Genomic DNA, 5,954 nt, shown 5'->3' with positions numbered 1-5,954 from the left:
CAGAGTAAAATAAACGTGCTACACACAAAACATAAACAACGTAGCACCATTTTGGCTCCAGAGCAGCCGCTGCGTGCTACTGCCACGCCGCCATCTTGGATCCCATACCCCCCCATCTTAGATCCCATACCCCGCCATTTGGATCCCAAGTTGTAGACATGTTCTGTAAATGAAATGATGCAAACCTTCAAACAATCAATTTTATTTCCAGGTTGTGTGGCAACAAAACATGAAAAATGCCAAAGGGGTGAATACTTCTCCAAGGCACTGTACAAGCCCAACACCAAAAGAACCAGTCATTACCATGTCAATCATAGAGACCCGGAGACAGAGGATAGGAAACACATTTACATTCTCCAGGTTTAACAAAATGGTTCTAGCACACAGGAGATGTTTGGATATATACAGTTGAAACCAGGTATTTACATACACTTTAGAAAAAAAACTTTTTTTTTCTTTACTGTCAAACAATAAATCTGAGTAAACTTTTTCTGTTTTAGATCAATAGATATTAAAATCTTTTTGCATTTGTTAAATGTCAAAATGGAGCGAGGGAGAATTTTCTTACTTTCATCAAAGTCAAAAGCAGAGTTGTGGACTCGAGTCATGTGACTTGGACTCGAGTCAGACTCGAGTCATGAATTTGATGACTTTAGACTCGACTTGACAAAATATAAAAAGACTTGCAACTCGACTTCGACTTTAACATAAATAACTCGGACTTTCACTTAGACTTGCGCCTATTGACTTGTAAAGACTTGCTACTTCCCATAAAAAGCCCAAAGATAAAAAGTATGTTAACACGGACCGCTCTATCTCTGTTTATGTGTCTGTGCGCGTGTGTGTGACAGAGAGCATGCGCGCATTCGGCACGACATCCAATCAAAGTACCGTAGATTCTTTTGATTCGACAGCGTCCAACGTGACAATAACGTGATAAATGGTTGCCAGGGTAGCGGTTTTACCGCATAATTGGGCTATTTTAGAAAAGGAGTTGCGGGAAAAAATACGGAGTTGCACGTTGCGGTTTTTTGGGCTACATTTATAATGTACCGCGGCCGCAAAAAAATAAATAAAATAAAATAATTGTGGACAAAGATAAAAGGGAACCTTTTATTAGTGGGTGTTGATCCCCGGGAATGAATACTTGGCAACAAACGCTGCTGCTCACGAGACGCGAGTAGGCGCGCGCGCCACATGTGCTCTTGACATCACAAATCAAGCATCATCATCACGTCACTCCATGAGAGCGTTGTAGTCAGAAGCGTCGGTTCGGTTGTCTGTGGATGAACAAGCAGCATTCTAAAATGTCAGGTAAATGGGGAAAGTATGGAAAGTTCCAAATGATGATAGAAAAGCGTTCTGCAAATATTGCAAATGTGAAGTAAGAGCTCACCACGGTGATCTGGTAGCTCATGCTGCGACTGAAAAACATTTTTAAAAAATGCGCCTCCTTTCTCAAATGCCAGAACATTATTTGACACAGGCAGTTCCTTTCTAAGAAATAATGCACCTGTGAAATAGCCAGAGTTGAAGCTGGCTGCCCATGTTGCTTGTCACTCAAGCACTTACACTGTTGACCACTTAGGAAGTGTTATGGAAGAAATTTCGAAAAAAGGCATTAGTTTACATCGAACGAAATGCACAGCACTAATTAATTCAGTGATAGGACCAGTAGTACATGAAGACCTTTTGGAGGATCTAGGAAATGGACCATACTCTCTCATTGTTGTACAAGTTAAGTTAAGTTAAGTACAAGTTAGTACTTCTGACTAGGGCCAGAAAATATCAGAGAGGACATGTTCTTATTTGACCTTTATTGTATGAGATTGTGTATTAAAAAAAAAAAACAGTGTGTAATATTAAGAATTTGGGTAAGACAAAAGGCCAATACTTTAAACTTAAACTTATATAAATTTATTTTAAGGCCCTTTGTGGGAATCCAGCTGTTGTCTAATTTGATTGGACACTGAAAAATTGGGTAGTTTTTAATCCATTTTTGCAGATTTTGAGTTGTCATTGGGCTGGAAATATTTCTGGGACCTGGCAACCCTAACCGTGAACGCGCCTCTTCGCAAAATGATAACGAAGGTAGTTTCGTTTGGCTATAAAAATTACGAGGTGGTCAACAAAAAACTAATTGCAGTATCGAAGATTACAGACGGAGATGCCACAACTTCCAACTTTGTTCGAAACTTGAGGTAAGTTTTGAATGAATGTCAAGACTACCTTATCAGCAAAGTAATTTACAAGCTGCATGTTTATATCAATGAGACTGTTCATTTCCTCAACGTCACCTTTCAAACACTATAATCTGCAAACCCCTGCTGGTTCATACTGAGCGGGATTTTGAAAGCCGGATTGTTTGTATGAGGTAGCCTACGTGAGTGTATCACGCAAGGTAGGGAGAAAAGTTCTTTAATGTTATGTAAAGAAAACAACGTTATTGTTTGTATGAAGTAGCCTACTTCATTGAGAATATGTGCTACCATTTTACATTGCTACTAGCATTTACTAACATTTGTATTTTTATGTATCTGAGCAATGTTTTTTCATAAAAAAAGGTTTGTTTAATAAATACAGATCTTACAACCATACATAATCTGTATACATTTTATTTTTCTGCTAAAAAGACTTGAAAAGACTTGAAAAGACTTGAAAAGACTTGAAAGTCAAACCGTAGGACTTTGGACTTGACTTGAGACTTGTTGGCCTTTGACTTGGGACTTGACTCGGGACTTGCCTGTCTTGACTCGGGACTTGACTCGGGACTTGAGGGCAATGAATTGAGACTTACTTGTGACTTGCCAAACAATGACTTTGTCCCACCTCTGGTCAAAAGTATACATACACTAAGTTTGTGTCCTTAAACAAAAAGAAAACTCCAGATAATTCCATTCTGAGCGTAAGAAGCTTCTGATAGGTTAACTGATTACATTTGGGTTAATTATTGGCACACCTGTGGATGCATATGAAGGCACATCTCAAACACAGAGCCTCTTTCTTTGATATCATGAGAAAATAAAGAAACATTTACCAAAACATCAGAAAAAGAATTGCAGACTTTACAAGTGAGGCTCATCATTAGGTGCAATTTCCAGAGGCCTGAAGGTCCCACGTTCATCCGTTCAGACAATAATACACAAGGATAAAGAACATGGGAATGTACAATCATCATATCGGTCAGGAAGGAGACGAAGAGTCCCAGAGAGGAACGTTTTTTGGTGCAAAATGTGCGAATCAACCCCAGGACAAGAGCAAAAGACCTTGTGATGATGCTGGCTAAAACTGGTAAGACTGTCATTATCCACACTAAAACAAGTCCTGTACCACCATCTTAATTTCTGGAGACATGTCCTGTGGTATGACGAAACAAAAATGTAACTGTTCGGCCATAATGATAAACAGTATATTTGGAGGAAAAAAGGCGACGCTTTAAAGTCTCAAAACACCATCCCAACTGTGAAGTATAGGGTTGGTAGTATAATGTTGTGGGGCTGGTTTGCTGCAGAAGGGACTGGTGCACTTCACAAAATAGATGACATCATGAGAAAAGAAAATTATGTGGATATATTGAAGCAACATCTGAAGACATCAGCCAGGAAGTTAAAGCTTAGGCGCAAATAGGTTTTCCAAATGGACAATGACCACAGGCATACCTCCAAATTAGTTACCTCCAAAAAGTGGCTTAAGGACAACAAAGTCAAGGTATTGTAGTGGCCATCACAAAGCCCTGATCTCAGTCCCATAGATAATTTGTGGGCGCCACTGAAAAGACAAGTGCGAGCAAGAAGGTCTACAAACCTGACCCAGTTACACCTGTTCTGTCAAGAGAAGTGGGCCAAAATTCCATCAAACTATTGTAAAAGGCTTGTGGAAAGATTCCCGAAATGTTTGGCCCAAGTAAAACAGTTTTAGGGAAATTCAACCAAAAACTAAGGAAGTGTATGTATACTTCTGACTTTGAAGAAAGTGATTAAAAAATACATAAAAATTCTCCCTCGCTCTATTGACATTTAACAAATGCCAAAAATAAGTTACTATTTATTGATCTAAAACAGAAAATGTTTACTCATTTAATGTTTGACAGTAAAGAAAAAAATGTTTTTATGTAGTTTTTTTTCTGAACTGTATGTAAATATCTGGTTTCAACTGTATTCGTCTGGATACAGGCTATGGGAAGTTACCACATATGGAGTCAGGATTGGGGATTGTTTTATGGGCACAGGAACCTTCTCATTGCCCTGGGATGGATTGGCCCCCATGACCAGGGTGTACCCCACCTCTCGTAAGAGTTTAGGCTCACAAGCCTAAAAATGTTCCATGTGCAGAGATGCAGTAATTCAGACTTTTCTAGATTAGAGCTGCAGTTTCAGTGTGTATCTGATTGAGTGGAGATGATGCTGCATGTCTATGAAAGTGTAGACTGTAAGAAAAGGTGGAAGCCATCTGACCCTGTTGGCTTTATTTGTTGTTGTCTCTGTCTTGAATTACTAAGGATTTCAATTCGCTGCTGCTTTTTGATCTCTAAATGTTCCACTACTATCCTCCCTGCTCTGGTTCCTCTGCCATGTAGAACGTGTCATAGACACAATTATTTTTTGTACAGCATGACAAGGTTCCTTGTTTCTTTGTTCTTTCTTAACATATGGGGCTCACTTCACATCTCATGGACTTTTTTTGTGCAACAGAAACATGCTTGTTTAATACTCCAACAATTTCAGGATGGTGAGGAGGAGTAGCGACTGCTTTTAAGACAGTTTTTTAAAGACACAACCTTCTTAACTATAAGCATCTAGCATTGGATCATTATTTCAATGATGCCCGATTACATGTTCAGTTCAGGGTCAAGTTCAAGGTTAATGTTAATAATCTACAAAGCCTTGAATAATCCAGCACTCCTGTAAACATGTGAACTTGTGACCATACAGTCCAGCACATCTCTCAGGTCTGTGATCAGCTTTTACTCATAGCGTCTAAGTCCAGGTTGAAGAGTCGGGCCAACCGTCCCTCCTCAGTAGCAGCTGCTACAGATGTGGTCATTAAGAATGCGCGTTTTGAGAAAAGGGATCTCACGAGCAGCCGTGTGACATACATTACCTGTAGGGGGCAGTCATGTTTTAATCTCACGTATTGTCTTCATTTTCTTCTCTCCTTCAATCATGATTCTTCTTTGACTGCGCTTGCTCCATTAATTAGTATTATTATTAGTAGTAGTAGTAGTAAAAGTTGTGCTATACATTTATTATTATTAATATTATTATTATTATTATTATTATTATTATTATTATTATTATTATGTGCCCACGTGCTCGTGCAAAAAGATGAAGTACAACAAAATACAAAAGTATATAATAAGTTAGCCCAAAACAATATTGTTTTTTTGTGTATATGCACTTTAAAAACAATACACGCTACCTTTTGCAGAGTGAAAGTGAGTGCTGTTGCGCGTGCGCATTTTTATTTTACAAAAGGCAGTGTTTTGATTAAAAGGCTTATAAACACGCGCAGATATAAATTGTATAAAAGTATATATCATGAACTATTTATAATTGATTTATTTAAACGACTCTATTCAGATGTAAGTAAATGCTAATTGCTGCGCTGTTTTGGGAGAGGAGTGACATACTGATAACGTTTGGTTTGCTTTTCCGGAGTTTCCACTCTTTGTGATCTGAGTGTGTGTGGTGTCACAGTGTTCTCTGAATACTGAAACGAGCTGCTGAATGCTAAAATTGAGTGCGCTGATTAATTAAACAAAATTATTTTAATGTGGGGAAGAGTGCATTATTTACATTTGAATGTTGTCTGACATTGTAAGTCACACACAGTAACACTAAAGCAACAACTGAGAAATATAGTTGCAAGTAACGATGAGCGGGCCCAAGCACCCTGCGCCATTGCCACCCCGGGCGCACCACACAACCTGTTTGGCTTTTGAGCATGTTAAGTCC

The sequence above is a fragment of the Clarias gariepinus genome, chromosome 20 (genome assembly GCF_024256425.1).
Source record: "Clarias gariepinus isolate MV-2021 ecotype Netherlands chromosome 20, CGAR_prim_01v2, whole genome shotgun sequence".
NCBI lineage: Eukaryota > Metazoa > Chordata > Actinopteri > Siluriformes > Clariidae > Clarias > Clarias gariepinus.
This window is presented reverse-complemented; position numbering follows the sequence as displayed.